Here is a 23413-nt window from a genome sequence, read left to right as displayed (position 1 = left end):
ATATGTGACGTCATCAGCAGTGCATTGCGGTCGCGAGAGTTATAGTTAGCTGGATTAACTATAACGGGGGAATTTCAATGATTTTGTATGAGTGAAATGTCCAGCTAACTATAACGTGTGTGAAACCTATGTTTTTTTCAGTGAATTTGCAAGGTTTTTTAAATGCTAATTCCTAACTATAACGTGTGTGAAACCTATGGACTTTTCAGTGAATTTGAAAGGTTTTGTAAAAGATAATTTTTAAATTTACTAATTCTTAAAAAAAAATCTTTTTATACTAATTTTTATTTTTTATAATAAATAGTATTTACATATTATTTTTCCCTTCTTTATATTTCACATTTTATAGTTAAATAATTATAAAACAAAGTACAAAAATATTTATATATTTTTTTTATTTTTAAACTTTTTATTTTTTTAATATGATTACAAGGTCCGCGCAGCGTGAGAGCTCCGCAAGCACACCGTTAACTTTCTGTGCACTTACCCCCGAAAGTTTTTTTAATTCCAAAAACGTAATATCTACGATTTAATGTACATTTTAATGTTAGACAATATCTGCTATAATGAAGAAAATGTTTTTTTTAAACTTTTAAGAACAGTATAATATTTTTTAAAGTAATTACAAATATCGCGAGGGTACGTCGCACGTGCATGCATCGTGAGAACTCCGTCCGCGCACCGTAAATGCTTCGAGCGCTTACACCCGAAAGTTTTATAAACTCAAACATTTTGTATCTACGTATTTATTGTACAATGTAAAGGTACACATTATGTGGGATAATAAAGAAAATGTTTATTTAAAACTTTTAAAGACCGTATATTACTTTATTAAAGCAATTATGAATCTCGCGAGGGTGGGTCCCACATAAGTTCATCGTAAGATGACGTAAGCGCTCCGTAAATAAATCATAAACGCATCGCGAGATTACGTAAGCGCTCCGTAAAGGCTCCGTAAGCGCACCTTTAGATGGCGTCCAACCATGTGACCTTAAAACAAGACATTTGATTGGTTTATAATACTTCCTACTCCAATTGTATAAAGACCCCTCCTATGTTCATCATTCTTCTTTGGATTTCAGGGAAGCAACATCTTTTTTCTACAGCTGCTGGCTTGTGAAAATTGTTTGGAAATGGCTCAACGTGAAGAGTCTGAACATTCTTCTTCAGAAGAATTTGGTAAAGAGGACCCCCGTCCGACCAAAAAAAAGTAGTCCATAGTGTGGAAGTTTTTTACCTTCCCAGAAGGTTTAAAGAAAGTGAATGCACCGCATGTCACATGCAAAATCTGTGACACGGTATTGTCTAGAGGCAATCCAAACAAAAAGTACTCTTTTGGTACTCATAGCATGGAACGCCATGTCAAAAACATGCACCCCAACAATTGGGCTAGAGCTGTGGTGCAAAGATCACAGGAAAACCAGGACTCTGCTCCAAGCACATCAAGGGCAGCACCACCACCACCAATACCAACAAACATGATTCCAAATATACAGCCTGAATTTAAGAATTTAGTTGTTCGTTGCATGCATTGCAACCAACTAATTTCTTATGGTCAAGAGTCCATAGAAGTCATTCTGGAAAAGAACAGGAGGCACAACTGCTTCAAACATTTTTTTTTTTTTTTTATAATTCCTTGTTCCTGTTGAACAATTGTTTAAAAAGTTCATTTTTTCTTCATTTTTCAAGCAAACCAAAAAAAAAAACAGTTCTTATTAGAACTACCTCTACTGGTCAAAAAAAGAACTCAATTTCTATGTTTGTATGTAAAAGTTTGTCATAGTGAATGTCTAGTGCAAAACTATAAGGATGTGGTACAGCATGAATCTATAGGGTGTTTACCTATAGTATACTGTAGTACTCCCAAAGCACTGAAATGTAACATATGTATATAAATATATTACAACTCTATGCTTCAATTTGCACTATTATTGAAAGTGCGTGGATGAATTTATATGTATTAAGGGCAGTTTTATAATACCCTTGTGTGTCTTTTACACTACTGTTGCATCACATTTGTGATGCAGCAGTGGTACAAAAGATGCACCATAAAGTATGGTTTTTCCAATCTGATGTACTTGCAAGGTGCATCATATTGTAAAACAATGCACCAAAAGAAGGATTTCCTGCATACATGGGGAATGTTCAGATGCAGGAACGCCTTCTAAAAGTGAATAAGTAAAATTTATAATATTTCATTCAGTCACGTTTACACTTATACTACGTAAAAATCATGCACCTGTTTGCAAAAGAAAGCAAAGGGGAGTAAGCGAAAGTCAGTGCAAAAGGGAAGGGGTGTGAGAAACAGACAGGAGGAAGTGGAGTGGGGGAAGTGGAGTGCGAATGAGTGAATGCTTAGTGACAGTTAAGAAATAGATAAGAGGGTGAGGGAAGGGGAATAAGGGCGAAGAAAAAAAATTAAGAGAGAGGGAAAGTGAGTGAGGGATAGAGGAGGAGTGGTAGAAAGAGAGAGGAAAGAAGATTAAGTGTAAGGAAGAGAGAGGGAGAGCAAGGGACTGAGAAAGAGTGAGGCAGTTATTCTGTCACAATAAGAGAGTGATGACAAACTTTTTTTGTTTCTCATACTTACCTTATAAATAATGAAAACTTAGACAGTGATGAGAAAGTAGTTTTTTATTTGTTATACTTACCTCATAAGAAATAAAAAATATATATATATTTAATATAAATATAATATCTGTGAAAGACAAGAAAAAAGTAAATTATAATATATACAATATATATTTCACAATATAAGAGAGAAGGAAGGAGATTAAGAGTCAGGAAAGGGGACTGAGGGATATAGTAGGAGTGAAGGAAACAGAAAGGGAAAGAGAGAAAGAATGAAGGATAGAGAGAGAGAGAGAGAGAGAGAAAGAGAGGGAGAGCGCCAAAGTTTGCCGCCATCTGTGTGCAACAGGAGGAGCTTACATTTACATCAGGGCTCCTGCAGCGTGGGACACACGCAGGCAAAACCTAGGCCAAGGGCAGGCCCATCTGTGCCTCTCTTAGCTAGAAAGAGGCTGGGCTGGGCCCCCCCCTCTGAGTTCTGGTGGACGTACCCAGACTTTCGTTGCAGCTTTTTAAAAAGGTACTGTTGTCAACAATATTTTTGTCAACTAAGGACTCTGAGACAACCATTGTACTATGGTTATTTTTTTACTATTTCTACCTTTGTAATTTCCCGAGTACTGCGTACAGAGTGAATTCTGGGTTTTCTCGTTGAAGCACATATAACTTAGCACTTGTTGCACCAAGATTGATCCAAGGTTATGCAAAAGAGAATGGTTCAAGATGAGAGTGGGGAAACAACTAAGGGAGGGCCAAAGCAAAACATCAAGAAAAAAGCTAAAACGACACATAAGGCTATCACTAACAATTGTGTCATTAACCAAAGTTAGATTTGTGAAGACAGAGACACACAAGGAGAGAGAGGGAAAATGAGGGACTGTGAGGGAGTGAGGCAGTTATAGTGACTGAGACACAGGAAGAGACTTACACACAGAAGAAAAAAAGGGGAGTAAGGGAGGGTATAAAGGAAGGGGAGTGAGCAAAAGGGTGTAAGGGACGGAGAGAAAGGGAGTGAGTGAAGGTGAATGAGGGATGATGTTATTAAAAGAGAGTAAGAGGTGAATGAGAAGACACTAAGCAATACACTAAGACAAGGGTAGTGATAGAGGAAAATAGGAAAGAGCATTGAGAGACAAACAGGAGTAAGAGGGAGTTGGAAAAGATGATTGAGGATGAACAGAGAGTACTGATAGTGACAGAAAGACTGTAAAAGTGAATGAAGGGCAGTAAGTATAGTGGTTGAAGTGGAGGAATAGGACTCAGATTGAATGAAGGGGAGTGACAGTGAAGGAAGGGATATAAAGGTAAGGAAAGAGGAGTGATAGAAAACAAAGCATATTGAGAAAGGAAAAAGAAATAAGTGACAGACAGAACGATTTATGTAAAGAGAGAGAAAAGAAAAGGAAGAGTGGTGGACAGAGAGGGAGACAGTAAAAGAGACAAGCAGAGGAAGAGTGACGGACTGTGAAAAACTAAATCAGTTATAGTGACTGACACAGAGGAACAGACTTACAGATGGATGGAAGAAAGGAGACTGAACGAAAGGGAGTGATAAAGTAAAAGAAGTGAATTGAGTGAAGGTCACTCAGGGATGGTGTGAACAAAATACAGTAAGACGGCAGTGAAAACAAACTGATCGATACAGCAAGACAAGAGTAGTGATGGAGGAAGATAAAAAAACAAGTGAAGGACAGACAGGGGAATGAGACAGTTGCACAAGATAAGTGAGAGTGAAGGAAGAGTACTGATGGTGAAAGAAGGAGTGTAAAGGTGAATGTACGTGAGTAAATAAAATGAGGGAAGAAGAGTAAGATGAGTAAAGGTGAAGGAGTAAGAGAGAAACTGAAAAAAGGATAACGAGAAAGACAAGTAACAAAGTGATCAAAAAGTATTTTTTGTTTGTCGTACTAACCTCATAAATGTAATATCTGTGGATGATAGTAAACAATAGAGTTATAATATATATTTCACAATACAAAATACAAAATAACTTGTACAATATGTTATATGTTTTATTTTGCTGTTCTCATAATATATTGAATTTCACTAGAATCAGTGACTTCAATACTACTCATCATATGAAAGCGGGCAAAACAAAAACCAATGAAAATTATTGTGTTTAAAAAACCCATACAACATTTCAATACATAATGTCAAAATTAGGAAAAAACATATCTTAAATGTTTTCTTGCAAACAACAATTTCTAACGTAAATAAAAACAATTACAAACTAATTTAACCTTCTTACTTCTTTTTTATACTTTCAAAGTAAAGTTATGTATAAACATATATTACCAACATTTACCCGAAATACACATTTTTAATCCACATACTTCTCCACATGACCAAATAGTATATAAAAATTCCTTTTTTTGAAAAGTACTTAATAGAACTCTTAACCTTCCATTTTGAGATCTTCTGAATGATCACCTTCACTCATAAAGTAATTTTTAACAGCAGACTAACTTTTATTTACTGCACTAATCTTCCTAGGCCAATTATTTTCCCTAAAATTTGTGCTCTAAAAACACTAGGTAAGAATTTCTTAAGTCAAAAGGCAAACGTTGTCTGAATGTCAATTCAGTATCATTACAATAACTCCAGCCTTTTTTACATTTTAAATAAGCTGTACAATGTCCTGATGTTGTAGAAGGACCATCATGAAAAATAATTGCAACAGTTACAAAAGTTCTTCCTGAAATTGACAATTGAGAAGCCACAAAAATTGTAATCAAAGTTGTCAATTTAGTTCCATCAGGTCTGCATCGTTGGAACACTAAAATTACATACTGTCCATATCTTTGTATAAATAATGTTGATAACATTTCTGAGTTACATTGGGTACAGACCATGTTTTGATCTGCTTTCCTAACTAGATTATTAAAATACACTGATTTGCAGTGTGGTAAAGTCAAATATATAAATCTTTCACTGTGTATTATAGTAGTACTTGAAAAGGAACAATTGTTAAAGTCATGTTGCCATTTATAAGAAAGGCCAAAAGATTTTTAATATCTATACCTTCATCTTGCAATACAACAAGCATATACATTAGAAATTCCTGACAATCTTGCTGAATATTCTGTGAAAATTGATTTACACCAGAACATATGTCTAAAAACATTTCGGATATCAGAAACACTTTCTATTTTTGTTTTATCACTGGTACATTTCTCAAAGACAGAATTCAACAAAGAACAAAATCTTTGATCCCGATTTTCAACAATCAGATCTTGTAAAGTTTGGAGAAAAAAAACAACATTAACTACTACATTAGCATAGCAGTTGACACCAGAACTGTTTTCAAACTGAAATCCAACAACATCTTCAACAGAATCCTTTTCCTTACTGCTTACAATTACTGGTTCATCTACTTATTTTCTTTTTGCAACAACCTCGCTACAATTTTTCTCATTTCTTCTTTTTTGACCTACCACACGCTTTTCAAATAAGGGATATTGAGGTGAATTTGGAGCATATTCTCTTCTTAACCTATTATATTCTTTTACACAATTTAGATCTGCACTAATCTTTCTGTCATCAAAATCAATCAAGTACAATCCAGATAAAGTTCTGACTCGATATAAAGCAACATATGCCATACCCTCCTTGAACACAGTACTGCCAATATTCACCAAAGTACTATCTACACTTAAACCTTGAGATTTTTGAATAGTCACCGCATATGCCAAACAAACAGGAAACTGTTCTCGGCGGACATTTAAATCTTTGACAAGCAAAAACCGAGCAGAACAACAACTCAATTGTTGTACTTCTTTAATTTCATCAAATTTGATTTTCAAAAATCCAATTTCATCTCTATTTCGGTAATTCACAAAATCAACAACATGACCCATTGCTCCATTTACCAAACCTCTTTCAACATGTAAATTCTGTCGTAAAATTATAAGACAATTTAAACATGCATACAGACTCTTTTCAAAACCACCAGTTTTAGATATTGTCTTCTCTAAAGAATCCAATTTTGACTTTAACTTTTCTGACAAAATAATAGTAGCTCCTTCATGCTCTATTCTATCAATAGCTTCCAGTTTTATAATTTCTTGATTTTCTAACTTTAACATTTTGTTGTTGAAGGCTGAACATTCTTGCAGAGTTGGCATCAAGCATATCACTGAATTATTTTCAGCAATTATTCTATAAATATTTTCTGGCAGAATATTTTTGTTTGGAAACAAATTTGAAAGTAATCGTGCCTGTAAAGCTTCCTTGCCATGTTCACTTAATTTTCCAATTCTTATATCTTGAAGAATTCTTTTATAATCATCATCCTTTGCCTGTCACATATTTTGAAGGAGTTCTGTATATTTGAAGCATAACCATATATTAACATTTCCAATGCTTCCTAGGCACTTCCTGGTATCTTCATGTGTAAGCATTTTAAACACTGGTTGTCCTTTCACAGGAGTCAGCTGTAGTAGATCTCCAAAAACAATGATGTGTTGGCCTCCAAATAACACATCATACTCTGTTTTAAGAATTTGTTGCATTCTTAAATGCACAAAAGCAAGCATTACATTTGATACCATGCTTACCTCATCAATAATGAGATGTTTCATTTTTTTGAGGACTCTGGAAACTTCACAACAAGCTTCTCCAGATAGCTTGTGGTATTCTAATTTATTTTCATGCTCTACTAGTAGCATCAACAAACGATGTAAAGTAATCCCTTTAATGTTATGTGCTGCCAACGCAGTTGGAGCGGTAACAACACAAGAGAGGGATGACTCAGTTCTTTTTTGTAGATAATTTGCAATTCCTTTAATTAGGAAACTTTTTCCAGTTCTGGCTTCTCCTCTCACGTACAGTCGGAAAGGTTTAAATGACGTGCATGAGCACTCTTTTTTCTCATGACAAAAACCATGCTCAATCTGCTCTGTCACTTCGTCATATATTTGTTTTTGTTCAACATTTAGTTGTTTCTCAATTCTTCTAAGTTTACTACATCCACCTGAGCTTGTTCCATGGCTCTTTCCACCTCATCCATGGCAGTGGCAGCTTCATTTTGGATAATTGGTCCTCCTAGTGGATCCTGACTCAATGAAGCAGAACTGTGACTGTCTTGAGAACTGTATCTAGCAATCTCTGCTGCAATTGTAGCTTCTTGCTGTATTTCGTCATTCAACATTTGCAGATAATTTGTAAAAACAGGACATTCTATGGTATTTTTGGTTGCATGGAATGAATCTTCATAACTGAGAAAATCTCCAAGTAGTTCCTCTTCTGTACGCCATGGCTTAAAGAGTTGCAAATAGCTAAATAGTAAAATTCCCTTTTGTCAGGAGTTTCGCAACTCAATCTTCGATGATTAATCAAATGTCCTTTTCTTTGTTTCACCAGACATCCTTCACATCCAATCACAGCATATACTCCTTTATTGATATCTTCTGTAATATTCCTCTTAAAAGTTTAGCTTTGCAGTACTTCATAGAGACAAACATTCTCCAGATGATTACTTCTATTTGGATAGTATGTATCCAACATGTTTGTCTTCAAAATATCTGTACTGTTTGGTTCTTTCTCTGCTAAATACTCAATTTCTTGTACAGATCTCAAAACTCGGTTTCGTGTTGCAGCAAGACCTAGACTCACCCAAATGATTGTTCTAGATTTTGCATATAGACTTGCAGATGACAACCGATCTGAACATTCATTTGCTCCAATTTCTCGATGAGACAACAACTGTAGCTGTATAATTTTTTACTTAGGCTCTTTTCCTGAGAACTTTCCTCCCACAATTCCTTTAGTTCTGTCTTCTCAGATTTTGTGATGTAAGACGTTACATATCGAGCCGCAGCAATGGAATTGTCTGCAACATATTGAATATCCATGTTAGCATTCCACATGGACAAAATGACTGGGTTATAGTCATTTATGTATTTTGACTCTTCATTTCTTTTTAAGTTGTAGGTATTTTTCGGTGATTTTCTTGTCACAGTATGTCTCAAAGAAGACATGAAATTGTTAACTCTTCCTTTTGATAATACTGGTCGTGGAAATCCAAAACGACATTTTGTGTAGAACTTGTCCTTGGATTTGAACTTTCGACGACAGTATTTTCCACAACGATGAAACCGTAAGACTTGATGTCTTAAATTGTTTTCTTCTGTACTTTTCAGGATAGCACATGTAGAATACTGTTCAATAAAACTCATCACTGTGTCATCCGAATCTGTTCCAAATTTGGGTGCATCTTTGATCCATAGCAGCATATGTATGTGAGGAGCACCTCTTGCTTGATACTCCTTTCTCCAAAAGAAATCCAAAACTTCTTCAAGAGGAGGATTTTTGTTTGTTTGTGATAAAAGTCATCATAGCTTCAAATCTATGATTGAAATACCTGCATACATTAACTGGATCCAAAGAGCACAGTTCTCCAGGTGTCTTGAATTGTATATTTTCTATGTTTGCATTTGCCTCTCGAAGAAATTCAAGTAAGTCTTCAAAGCATCCTCAGCACAGCTAAGAGTAAGGAACCATGTAGGGGTTCCTATGTTTTTTTAGCATACATTTCAATTCCCCATGACGACGGAACCAATACTCGTTAGTACCACGCTGACAAGCCATGAGATTAATTAGCTGAGAATCCAAAACAGTGTCTTTCTGTTGGACTTTTTCCATAAAGTCCCTTGCCTAAACATTTTGCAGATGTACGCCACTTTTTAGTATATGGTTCACTGCATAAGAAAGTCCAGACAATTCAATCTCAAACAGAAGATGAAACAAATATGGAATGCATTGGCGAAACCTTGGATCTTCTGCATATAATCTTGATGTCCGGTATTCAGATGCAGCAATTTGCACAGGTCGGTCATCATATCTTCCACCTACACCTGTTGGAAATAACTGAGGAAAACAACGAGCTTCCAAGCTTTCTTCCCATACACTTATAGGACTTCCTTTTGCTTTTTTCATTTGGAATAACTCAATAGCATTCCCCATTACTTCTTTGGAATGCAGAGGATGAACACTATAATGTTCATAAATTTGTTCACTTCTGGACACATCCACTTTGCCCAGCTGACAAATCACTGTCCTCTTCTACTGTTTTTTCCTCTTCTCCTACATACACATTTTTATAGTACTGATTGTTTTTTTCAATACAACGATGCCTTTTTGACTTTCCTAACATCCACTAATTCTTGTCAGATTTTCTTACTCTTTGTAGGTACGCCATTAACTAGAATAACCAGAGGTTCCTCTTCCACTTTCTCTACACCAATTGTGTCAATATTTTTCTTTAAATCTAGAGGCAAAAAAACAACACTTCCCTTTAATCCTCTCTGTAAATCTGAAGGAGGCAATTTCCCTGTCTTAGGCTCCATGTGAACAATAGCCTGAAATGGATGCACACATTGAATCCAAATAGACTCATAGGTATTTAAATCCATCAATTCAGAAGGAATATTTACCAACTCAAGATTATTATGTACAGCTCTAGCAGGCATTTTGTTATCATTTAATTTATTATAACAATATTTACAAATACATTGACCAGAACCCAAATCAAAACAATTCTCTACCAACAAATAAGTTGCAAAATCCTTCCACTCATTATTATTTTCCTTTTCACTTTTAACATATAAATCAACTAACCTAGTCTGATTCTTATAATAAGTTCGTCGACAACACACACAAGAAAAATTTGGCCTTTCACTTTAAATGACCTTAAACTTTGTAATTTCTTGGTCAACATTTTCTGTACTTAAATTCTGTATATTTTCATCCACATTGCCTTCTATTACTGCATCAGTTTCTGCACTGTCCTCTTTTTCACCAAAATAAAAAAACTCAATTTCTTCACAAATGTTCTTTACATCTAATACAGATCCATGCAAAAGAGCACTGTTCAACTGTTTTAGCTTAAGTGCTGGACTTTTTGCATAATGCAACCTTCTCACTAATTTCCTCACTTCAGTATGATGCACTGCTAACATCCTAAAATGATGAAAAACACTCTGACATACTTTTCTGGAAAGACAAGCCAGTGAATGCCCATGCAATCCTGTTTTTTCTCTCAATCTGCAAGGATCTAATTCTTGCAATATCTTAATCTTTTGTTTTAGACTTTTCTTAGTATATTTTCGTAAGAAATTCTGAAGCAAATCAATAGAATTCTGTCGCACAACACAAATACTACTACAATTCCAAGTGTACATCGGAGCCTTAGGACGTCTCCCTAAAACTTCATCAGCTAACACCTCTTCTGCATTTCTATGCACAATTTTTTCTTTTTCAATTGGACAACCGTCCTTCACCTCATATGCTCGACCACTGGTGTCAACTGCATGCAACAAATCATTAGTCTGAAAGTAAGTCTCTTCATTAAAAAATGGCTCACAACTTGAACTATGCTACCATTCTCCAGAAAAAACATCACAAAAATTTGTCCTAATAATTACTCTTTTCCACTTACTTTTTGCTTTCAAAACATTGATTGCCTTGTCTAGTGTACGAATTCTATTGATTACTAAAATATATCAAAAAAATTCACTGCAAAAGCCTGATCAACTATCATCTCTATAGTTTTCTTTTTCTTGTAAAAAATAGTTTTCCTTTTACAATTCTTTACACTTTTTAATAAATTTGAAACAACTCTGTTATAAAACATTCGCCTACGAATGTCAATGAACAGATTTTTGCGTCTATTACTATAGACCAAATCATCTCCATGTACATTTCCAACATTTTTTGGGGGCTCTGCTTTTTCTTTGTCGTTACAGATGAATTTTTCTTCTTTTGCTCATTATCCACCATTTTTTTACATTGGGTTAATTTCCTTATAAAATCTTTAATTGGCTTACCAGGAGCATTCTTCTTTTTCTCTGAACATTGTTTTTTGGAAAAATCTTCTAATTGTGTTTTCTCGGAGAATAAAGCCTGTTTATATTTTTTTCTTTTTGCCTCCTTCGTAGGCATATTCCTTTTTCTTTCTGTAGATAATTATACTCTGTTTTGAAGAAAAAATAACATGTTATAGACCACTACTAACATACTACATAGCAATTAGAATCACTAAATGAGATAAACACTGGTTTACTTCATAAGTAAATTTAAAGCACAGCGACTATGTCTGACCAGGGTAGGAAATCAGGCACTGAGTGCTGTTTATAAGTTTATAGCAGTGCAGTAGTGTTTCAACATTACAGAGTAATTTGCTGACAGTGGTATTTCAGGGTTCAGCCCACCCAGTATTCAATTTGCACAACATAATTACAATTTGGAAATTAAAAGGCCTAAGACACATACTGCATACAACTTTGCACAAGTACATCTAATAATTCATGACTAACTTCATGATTTAGGTGATTTACAACACAAAAGGAAAGAAAGTACAAACAGAGATAAAATGATACAAGCAGAGGGTGCAATACTACAGGCACAAAGACAGGAAAGATTTAATATGATGGCACTGTCTAATACACACCAGCAGCCATATCATAATAGGCCTCTGCAGATGTACATAAGAGGTTGCAGGCAGAGGATGCATGCAGAGGGAGAGGGACGGTATGCAATACAAAGAGGGGAACATAGAGTGGACTATATTTAACGGGGTCCAGTGTATATGTCCAATCAACCATATACTCCAAAAATACAAAGTTACCCGGGAAAGAGAATAGCAAACGGTGTGTGGATGGAGGAAGAGCAAAACCAGGGGACGAGTGTTCCCTTATTGGAACTAGGAAACCTCACACATCCAGTTGGTTTTAGATGTCATGCTTCATCATTGGTCTCCTGCTCCTCGTCAGACTGGCGCTGCAATTTCTGACGGGCGCCAAAAAGGCGCTCTTTTGTGGAGATCTTTTGTTCCAGCCAATCGTTGAATGCAAGTGAGGGGTCTGGTGGGGGTGTAGTAGTGAAAGTGAAGTGATTTAAAATAGGTGTGACAGTCCACTAAAACTTTTATTCGCGTGGCTGGCACCCTAAGTTAAAAGGGGTGGGAGGGGAGATAGGGGCTGCGCAGGGCACAGTGGGCTACCTCAACCCTCTAAGTTGGTCAACATGTTTCTTGCCTTTATTGGCAATTCCTCAGGACCTAAAAGTGCTCAGTACTACACAGTAAAAAGAATAAGAATTACTAAAAAATAGAAGATACAACCTCTCTGGGTCGGTGGGGTGGCAGGCCGATTGGTCCTGCTCAAATTGGGTAACCTAAAAAAGGTATATGATAGAAATCAGCTATATCGCAAATTGGTAGTATTTCTAAAGATTAAGGTCACCACAGCTCTTCAATGTCTACACACCACGTTGATAAAACCACAACAAAATACAATCAAGTATATGCAAAATTGTGATTCATGCACAGAGTCATATTAACTTGGTTTTTAAAAAAATTATTAATGGAAGAATTATTCATGGAAAAAATGTTGATGATGGAAACATCAAGGCATGCAGGTCTCTCCCACTCAGTGTTGACATGCATGTATATATAAGCAAGTACGTGTGAGGTAAAACAACTCTTCAGAAAAATACGCCTACGCTCATTCTTCAAAGACAAACCAGAGAAGGATAGAACCGATACAGGATTGCGTAAACCTTCCACTTTCACTCCTACTGACGGCATGGTACCCCCTGAGGTCTTGGTTTTTGAGAGAGCTGTCTTGAAGACCTTGGAGAAAAAACCTATTAAGACAACTTTCAACAATCTCACTAATGCAGAAAAACAAGCCATACAAACCCTTGGGAATGACACCATGATTGTCATCAAACAGGCAGACAAAGGAGGTGCCACAGTCATTCAAAACACCAGTGACTATGATACTGAATGCAAACGACAACTGGCTAATATTGCCCACTACAGACCACTCAGTGTGGACCCAACACCCAGACTAACTACCACCATCACCAGCATGATCATGGAAGGTGAAACTAATGAGTGGATAACTAAAAATGAGGCAGAGTTTCTACTGACTACAGATCCAGTCATCCCCTATTTTTACACCTTACCCAAAATTCATAAGGGTACTACTCCAATACCGGGGAGACCAATTGTGTCGGGGATTGGCTCTCTTTTGGAGCCCCTCTCGAAATTCTGTGATGTGTTCCTCCAACCTGTGGTGAAAAAGATACCATCTTTTCTCCAAGACACCAGGGATGTACTTCGCCTCATTGAGTCCATCGAAGGGAGAGAAAGCGTCGACCTGCTCCTAACCCTGGATGTAGAGGCGCTTTACACCAACATTCCCCAACAGGCTACTCTGGATGCGGTTGAAACTACTCTCCGGATGGAAGAGTGGACTTCACCAACACCCATCTCATTTATTATGGCCTGTGCTAGTATAGCATTGACAGAAAACTTCTTTCAATATGGGTCCCAACTATTCAATCAGATCCAGGGGACCTCGATGGGTTCTACCTTTGCCCCGAGTCTAGCCTGTATCTAAATGCCAACCTTTGAAGCCCAATGCATCCAGTCGGCACACAATCCCTTCATTCAGAACATTACACTCTGGCGTCGATACATCGACGACATTCTGATTCTGTGGCGAGGGGACCGACAAAGCTGTCTATTGCTATTCTCTTTCCCGGGGAACTTTGTATTTTTGGAGTATATGGGAGAGGGACGGTATGACAGAAAATAAAATAATGCAGTCAGAGACTAAACTGGAACAGGCAGAGGAGAGATGATACAAAGCTGCAGGCAGAGGGACAGATCGTGTAATCCGAAAAAAAGATGGTGCAGAGAGAGGGAGAGATATTTCAAGCAGACACACAGATAGTGCAAGCAGTCACAGACATGGTACACACTGGGAATAACATGATACAACAGAGAAGAAATGCTTAAAACAGTGAGACAAATGCTATGGGCAGAGGCAAATTGGAGCTCACAGAGGGGGAGATAGTGAAGACAGAGATAACATGGTACTAGCAAAGGATGCAAAACTACAGGCAGAGAAACAAAAAGATTTAACATGATAGCAGTGTCTAATATACACCAGCAGTCATATTGTAATAGACCTCGGTAGATGTACATGAGAGGGTACAGGCAGAGGATGCAGGCAGAGAGAGAGGGATGGCATAGACAAAAAATAAGATAATGCATACATAGACTAAACAGGTATAGGCAGAGGATAAATGGTACAGGGTTGCAGGCAGAGGGACAAATGGTGTAGTCAAAAAAAGATGGTGCAGAGAGAGGGTGAGATATTTCAAGTGGACACACAGATAGTGCAAGCAGTCACAGACATGGTACACACTAAGAATAAAATGGTACAACACAGAAGAAATGCTTGATACAGTTTGACAAATGCTACATGCAGAGGCAAATTAGAGCACGCAGAGGAGGAGATAGTGCAGACAGAGATAAAATAGTACAAACAGAGGGTGCAAAACTACAGACAGAGAAACAAAAAGATTTAACATGATAGCAGTGTCTAATACACACCAGAAGCCATATTGTAATAGGCCTCTGTAGCAATATTGTGTCTTATGTTTGGATGTAATGCTGGCAAAAAGTAATGCTGCAAATTGGAACTGTATTTAGGAAATGAGTCAGGTTTCTGCATTGTAATGTAGTGGTCATTTATATGGCGCCATATCACCCTCTGCCTCCGCCATCGCTCCCTTTGCCTGTGCCATCTCACCCTCTGCCTGTGCCATGTCTCTCTCTGCCTGCGCCATCTTACCCTCTGCTTGCGCGATGTTTCTCTCTGCCTGTGCCATCTCTCCCTCTGCCTGCGGCATCTCACCCTCTGCTTGCGCTATCTTACTCTCTGCCTGCTCCATCTTACCCTCTGCTTGCGCCATCTCACTCTCTTGCTGCGCCATCTGTCCCTATGCCTGTGCTATCTCTCCCTCTGCCTGCGCCTTCTCTCTTTTTGCCTGCACCATTTCTCCCACCGCCTGCAGCATCTCTCCCTCGGCCTGTGTCATCTCTCTCTCTGCCTGCGCCATCTCACCCTCTGCCTGCACCATCTCACCCTCTGCCTGCGCCATATCACCTTCTGCCTGCACCATCTCCCCTCCGCCTGCATCATCTCTCCCTTCTGCCTGCACCATTTCACCTTCTGCCTGCGCTATGTTACCCTCTACCTGTGCCATCTCATTCTGTGCCTGTGCCATCTCTCCCTCTGTCTGTGCCATCTCTCCCTCTGCCTGCGCCATCTCTTCCTCTGCCTGCGTCATCTCCCCTTTGCCTGCACCATCTCTCCCTCTGTCTTCGCCATCTCTCCCTCTGCCTGCGCCATCTCACCCTCTGCCTGCGCCTTCTGTTCCTCAGCCTGCGCCATCTCAATTATTATCATGTATTTTTAATGGTATACAGCTCCTTTCTAAGATAAAGGATGAGCAGAGTGTCATCAGCATTCCACATGATGTTGATATTCTGATAGCTTACTGGTTGTTTAAACTACCAAGATTCCCCTTTTCACTGTGTATTGTGTCTCATGTTTGTATGTAATGCTGGCAAAAAACGAATGGTGCGTATTGGAAATGTATTTTGGAAATGAGTCAGGTTCTGCATTGTAATGTAGTGGTCATTTTTATGGCAACATGTCACCCTCTGCCTCCGCCATCTCTCCCTTTGCCTGTGCCATCTCACCCTCTGCCTGTGCCATGTCTCTCTTTGCCTGTGCCATCTTACCCTCTCCTTGCGTCATGTTTCTCTCTGCCTGCGCCATCTCTCACTCTGCCTGTGCCATGTCTCTCTTTGCCTGCGCCATCTCACTCTCTGCTTGCACCATCTCACTCTCTGGCTGCGCCATTTCACTCTCTGCCTGCGTCATCTCTTCCTCTGCCTGTACCATCTCTCCCTCTGCCTGCACCATCTCTCCCTCTGCCTGCGTCATCTCTCCCTCTGCCTGTACCATCTCTCCCTCCGCTTGTGCCATCTCTATCATTGCCTGCGCCATCTCTCCCTCTGCGTGCGCCTTCTACGAGCTGCCTGCACTCATATTTTGCAATGTTATTGAGGGCAACCACCTGCTGCTTATACTGGTTACTCCATCTTCAAATACCAGTCCATGGCATTCTCCTTCGCATGCTGGTCAAGGGCATTCTTTGAAATCCATTTCCAAGCAATCTCACACTTCCCCAGCAAGGTTCTCAAACCCACCAGGCACCTCTCAGATCTCCTACACCAATTTCTTCCACGAGATCCAGAATTGCGATCCGAGGCAAACAAGAGATTGGCTTCCGCAGCACATCTGAGAAGTCCCCCAGAATTTGGGACCAATATCGCTGTATTAGAGAGCACAACAACATCACATGATAGAAATCCACTGTATCAGCACCACAGCAATGGCATGGGGTGCTGGGAGTTTACCCACCTTCTACAGCCTTTCTGGCATCAAGAAAGTTGTATGAAGAGCATTAACTTGGATCATAGGAAGCAAAGAGGAGATGGCCAAATCCTCTGGAGCCTTTAGTGCTTCCCTCCATTCCCCATCCTCCGGGACCCCGAATCAGAATATAAGAAAAAAGAAATAAGTCCAGTTAGTTGATGACCAGCAACTGATAAATCTGGGAGGCCCTCTTTTGGCACCTCCATTAAGGAGGGATGAAGATAAGATAAGGCATGACAAATCTGCAAGAAGTGGAAGAACTGTGTATGGTGGAGGTGAAAGTTGGCTTGTAACTCAGAGAAGGGGTGTAAATAAGAACCCTGCCACACATCAACAAGCTGAGAGATGCCAATTAGGTCCCCTCATCTGAATCCTCCCTGGTCCGCCACATGTCTGAGTAGAGTGCCCCCACCAAAGGGGAGTCTGTAACATGGTCTTACCCCCCTCCCCCCACCAGTCCATTTAATTGCTGCCGGCCAGATCTTGAAATCCACCGCAGTGAGGTCAGGTAGAGTTCAGGGAAACTGTTATACATATAAACAGTCTGTAATCATCTCCCAGGACATGAGTGAGAGTTTGCCACCATATGCTGGATCTTCATGCCCCCCCATGAAGACAAACCACTAAATGGGAGGCCCAACAATAAATCTCCAAGTCAGCTGCTGCCAGGTCCCCATCAAAGATGGGCTGCAAACATTCGTGGAATGCTATAAGTGAGGCCTGGTGGTTCCACAAGAATGGACATGTAATATTAGGGCTTGAATTGAGCAACACCACGTTGTGGTGATGCCGTGGAAGAAGTTCTACAAAACTTATTAAAACCATGGCTGGTCCATTATTTTAAAAAGTGTAATCCAGCCATGAGATTGAGGGCCAGGGAGCACCAGCGTTCAAGATCTTTCGTCATGTGCGCTACCAAAGATGTTATATTCAGCATCCATGCCAAGGCGGGGGATCAAGGAGATGTAGATGCCAAGATGAAGTAAAATTAACTGACTAAGAGGTATAGAGCCCTGCCAGCCATGATCCTGCAAGTGGCCTGTCAGTGAGGTCATGGATGTGGAGTGATTGATTTGGACCCCAGACGCTTGGCCGTACACAGCGAGTATATCCAGTGCTCGAGGGCTCGACAACAGGGGGTCGTGCAGAATGAAGTTGCCTTCATCAGCGTGGAGCACAATGAGGTCCTCCAGCACATGACCTCCCCACCAGAATCCTTGTGTATGTGTATCACAGTGGACCTACGTCGCCAGAGGTTGAATCGCAAGAGCAAACAGGAGAGGGGACAAATGGCATCCCTGCCTAGAACACAATGTTTGTAAAAATCTGGGAAACCGGGGTCCAAAGCCATCCAAGCCAATAAATCCCAGAGAAAGTCCTAGTCAACAGAGTCGAAAGTCGATAAGGAGAAAGTCATTAGAGCTAGGTAGCAGATGATCGTACGCCACAGTCACTTGCAACTGCCAAATGGACCAGCATGGGCACTACATGCCGGATGTGGTTGGCAAGTACTTTGACATAAAGTTTAAGTTTGGTATTAATGAGGGAGATCAGGTGATAGAACACACAAGACGCCAGAGGGCGCCTCATTTATGAAGGACCAAAACTGTGGCTTTATTCAACTCCACTAAAAATCAGCCATTAGCAATGGCTTATTTGTACAGCGATAATAAGTGGGACATCAATGGATTCCGAAGCCTCTTATAATATTCTGTGGCATTTTGCCTGAATTCAAATCAGAAAGAGCGGATTCAATCACAGCAAGAGAAAAGGCTTTGTCTAACACAGCTGCATCGTTGGGTGTGAGCGAGCACAGAGGGGGAGGGAAACTTGCACCTAGACCGAGGACGGTGTGCATACAGTGCACTATAATAGTCCACTGTACAGTGCAGTATAATAGTTTGTGAACGCAGTGGCTATACCATTAGTCTCTGTAAGTAAGCCGAGGTCAGGGGCCTGGATGCTGATGAAACACTCGGAGGGCAAGATCGCGAAAGGTCATCCAGTAAAAACATCTGCTGGATTTGTCACCACAGCTGTGTGCTCTGCTCTGCGAGGCAATCCAGCATCACTGAACCTCGTCAAGGCTCAGTTGGTGCAATGAGAAACAATTCTGGACAAGTTGGTGAAGCCCAACTGGTTCAGCAGCTGATGCTTCCTCTGCTTGAGTGACTCGGGAGTTGAGCCCTTCAGCCTACAGCAATCACTGCTGGTCCTGATTGAAAAACTGTGTATGAGCTATACCCCTCATATAGGCCTCACCGGAGGCCCAGGGAGACCCAGAAGACCCCACAGACCCGACATTGAGTTCAGGAAGGCAAGCATCTCCTGTAACAGGTAGTCAACAGCAGTTGTGTGCAAGAGATGCCAGATGCTAAGGCGCCATAATGGACACTCACACTAAGCCTTACAACCTAGCTGGACAGTAAACAGATGTGATCAGAAATGCCTCACAGTAGAGTAGGATCCCTGCATCGGCAGTGAGGCGCACATCTGTAGCCGGCATGAAAACATAGTCAATTTGTGAGTTTGTTTTATGTGCAGCCGAGGAGTGCATGTATTCTCGAGAAGGAAAATGTCAGGTGCACCAAGGTTCCCAGAGGCCACGGGTAGATGTCCAGTCCATGAGTTCAGGTATTCGAGGTTGCAGGGCTGGCCAGAACCTTTGAACTATCCCAAACAGGAGACATCAGCGTATAAAAATTGCCACCTGCAATGGTGACCTCTTGAGAGCTCTCTTTCAACACATTTCTCATATCAAATGTGGGCCCAGGAAATTGGTGTGGTACACAGATGCTCAGCACGTGATATGCCTGACCATCAATCATTCCTTCAACAGTGACAAACCTGCCCTGAGGGTCTGAGGTGCAATGGGTGACCACCATAGGGAGGCACCTGTGGATGAGCCATCCCCCACTATCCCCTCATGTAACTAGCATGGTATACCCCATCTGGGCAGGCCGAAAAGTATCAAGAGGAGAACATCAGAGGCATGGAGCTTTGCAAACCCAGGATTACAATGTCTGTAATAAGGTCATTAAGGCTATTGAAATTCCATGTCATTATCTTAAGAACCAGCATAATAACTCTCAGAAAGGCCTTGGCGTGGGCCAAGTGGGCATCCAGTGGGAATGAATGGTCAAGGGATCACAGCTAGCCTAAACTAAAAACAAACATACATGGTCAAATGAGCCTACCAAACCCAAACAGCCCCCTCAAGCACTCTACCACTATACTTCTACCTCAAAAGCATCTATCCCCCAAACATAAATACAAATCACAAAGGTCCACCTCACGAGCACTCAAACACAACAACCCTCATTTGGAGAGTACATAGTAGACCCGGGTGAAACTTCATTCCACAGGATTTCATGGAGTTGCCTATAAATTCCACTGAGATCTGTGAATGGAGGATTCTTAGTACATTGCACAGAGTTTTAATCCCAGGAGCTTGTCCCACACTGTAAAATCAGCATGAATGGCACTGATCGAGCAAGAATTCAAGAAAACAAAACTTGCTCGGAGGAATCCTTCATTAACTTTTACTAACCGCTAAAACTGTAGATAAGGCGAAACTAATATACACCAAACACCGAAATGTGGGGAGAAAGCTTTACGCATGCTTAATTAATGTGGAATAAAGTGCAACGCGACTAAGTTTTAAGTTGGAAAAACGCTTTGCACATGTGCAAACCAGAATTACATTGAGATAACATGATTAACCAGCTTGGAGAGGGACAAACTCTCACGCGTGCGCAAGAAGGACTAACATGTGGTCGTGAGGCATCGCATGCCCGGCATCTGCTGGATTTGAACTTAAAAGAAAGCTGCTGTTGTTAATGCTTTTGCTCAGAGGAATAATAATAACATGGGATAGAGTTGAAGTGGGTGGTGAACAGTGAGAATTAAAAGTTTAAGAAAAGTTTTTATTAATAGTGTGCATTTGGGCCTGTTATGCCTATGACAGAGGGAGCAAAATGGCAGTAGATGAAAATGAGCCGCGCATGCTTAGTGGAGTTATAATATGACCCAATGACCGAAAAGCTGAATAGCTGCCAGAAACCAAGGACAGAAGACGTGGGAAAGAGAAGACGTGTATCACTCATCAATGTAGCCTGGATTGAATAAATTATTAAAATGGCAACAATATATGTATGGGAATAGAAAACCATGAATGAGCTAAAGGGGAAGGGTTTGCGAGACAATAGTACCTAAATAAAAATTAATATGTCAGCATAGTGTGATGAAGACTCCCCTAGCCCTGTCCAATCACATTTTGTATTTCACTAACATTTGCAACTATTGAGGGTGAGACATGTTGAAATGAAGACGATAACTAGAGTGACTTAGAATTTAGAAAGAGGAGGAGAGATTCACGAGACAAGCCGAGAGCAGCATCGAGAGAGAGAGTGAGGCGAGAGCTGCTGCTGGGTCGAGAGAGAGTAGAGAGAGCAGTCTGGGAAAGATTCCAATCCAAGTGACAGCCTGATTAGATTTGAAGATTGCGGAAGAACATCGAGGAGGGAGAGAGTTTAAGAGAGGGAAGCACCCTGGTACATCATGTAGGGTAGTCTAGTAAGTGTCTGCCCTGTCCTGATCCTGTCCTTTAGTCTTTGTCCCCTGATTCTAATTCAGGAGACCCCGAGAAGTCCTTTGGCCAGAGGGGTGGTTTCCAGTATTTCAATTAGGTAAATATTATTCTGTCTTATAATTTGCATGTTCTTTTGCAAATGTATTTTTTGATTTGTATCTTTTGTCTCTTCATCTATCCACTCGTATGCATTGATATGTTAAAGGTGTTTTGTGTCAATTAATGTATTTGCTAACTGAATTTTTCTCTCCCATATGAAGAATGATGGAGTTTGCACTTTGAATTTGTATTATTGAACGTTCAATTCATGAACGAAAATCTTAGATAAAATTTATTAATCTTACCCAGAGTCTGTGGTTATTTAACTGAGATCTGTGAATTCGTTAGATAACTGTTAATATCACCACCAACTAACTCAACTAATGATCCATTGACCAGAGGAAATGATGATTAAATATTGTTCCAAATGGTTTTGAGTTTACAGTAAGTTACCTAATCAGAACTTAAGTGAATTATAAAATTTGACGCACATCAGATTTGCCTGGGAGTGTGGAAGAGCATTTTGGGTAAATGTGTATGGGCCCCATGGAAATATTTTATTTGTAAAATATTCATCCCTGGCCTTCCGCTGAATCAGTTTTTCTGGTAGCAGAGTTATGGTTATTATTGCTTAGTTTAGGGATTATTGATTATTAACTATATGTTTAACACTAAGAGCTAGTGTTGCGTTCTATGTTAACTGGAAGTACAGGTACAGAGATACCTGGGAATCCCGGGAATGGAATTACGAAGTGTGTGGTGAGGAAATCACACTGGAGAAATTACTCTCTGTTGTCATAATACCTAAAAGCTACAGAGGGCTGTAGGTATTATATTAGGGACTATATTGTATAAAGGTAGAGTGTGAGTGATAGCGAAGGGTCCACCTGTGAAACTTTGGCCTTACTCACTGAGGAGTAACCCTAACAGAGTAACAGGTCCTCCCCGAGCTTAAGTGAAGGGTAAACAGTATTTTTTTCTTGTAGTGAAAGGAAGAACTTTTCTTTTCGAAGCAAGTGAAGAAATTATCTTTGGTTTAGCGGAGGAGACAGGGTAGTGCTGTTTTTACGATGTTACGAACAGAAATGTATAAAGAAAAGTTAGAAAATACATTGTCGTATTACCTTTTGAAGGGAAGATCAGTAGCAGGAGTCATACTGACATCACAGAGAGCTGCGCTGGTATTGGTTGAGACAGCGGGCATGTAACAAGTGCAGATTGTGATCCGATGGTCAGTGGTAGGAGTAATACTGACGTCACAAAGAGCTGTGCTGGCATTGGTCAGACAAGTGAGTGTGTTGTAAGCTCTGATTGGCCAGCAGACAACAACAGCACTGGTATTGGTTGTGGAAAAGAATATGTAGCTAGCTCTGATTGTACCAAAGAAAAATCAGGAGGCCCCCTGAGTTTGACAATTCTGGGACCAGGGGAAAATATACTAAGAAAATCTAAAGTGTCCCTCCAGCATATAACTACTGGACAGCTGAACTAGTCCAGAAGATTCTATGCATCCAAAATAGGACTTTTGAACACACCTATTCTTTAGGCCAACCTCACAACCACAAGTAGCATGAACTTACTAATATCTAGGGGGACTGACAATAAAGTACATAGATCAATAATGTTGGCAATTAATAAACACAGTTTGACAGAACAAATGGTGTGCAAATAAACAAAAACATCTTGGCAAAAGTATAGTTACAAAATTAAAACATATGTATGTTTATTCTGCTTCATGCAGTTATATTCGTACACAGTGGCAATTACATAGAGACATATAAAATTTAGAGAACAAGTGTGACACTTGTTCTCTTGGACAATTTTAAAAGCATGGATTTGTAAACCTTTTTTAATTTTTTCTTATGAATATTATGATGTACTAAATTTTATATGTCTGTATGTAATTGCC

This window comes from Lissotriton helveticus, chromosome 2_1, assembly GCF_964261635.1.
Source record: "Lissotriton helveticus chromosome 2_1, aLisHel1.1, whole genome shotgun sequence".
NCBI classification, from domain to species: domain Eukaryota; kingdom Metazoa; phylum Chordata; class Amphibia; order Caudata; family Salamandridae; genus Lissotriton; species Lissotriton helveticus.
The sequence above is the reverse complement of the archived record's forward strand: the minus strand, read 5'-3'. Positions refer to the sequence as shown.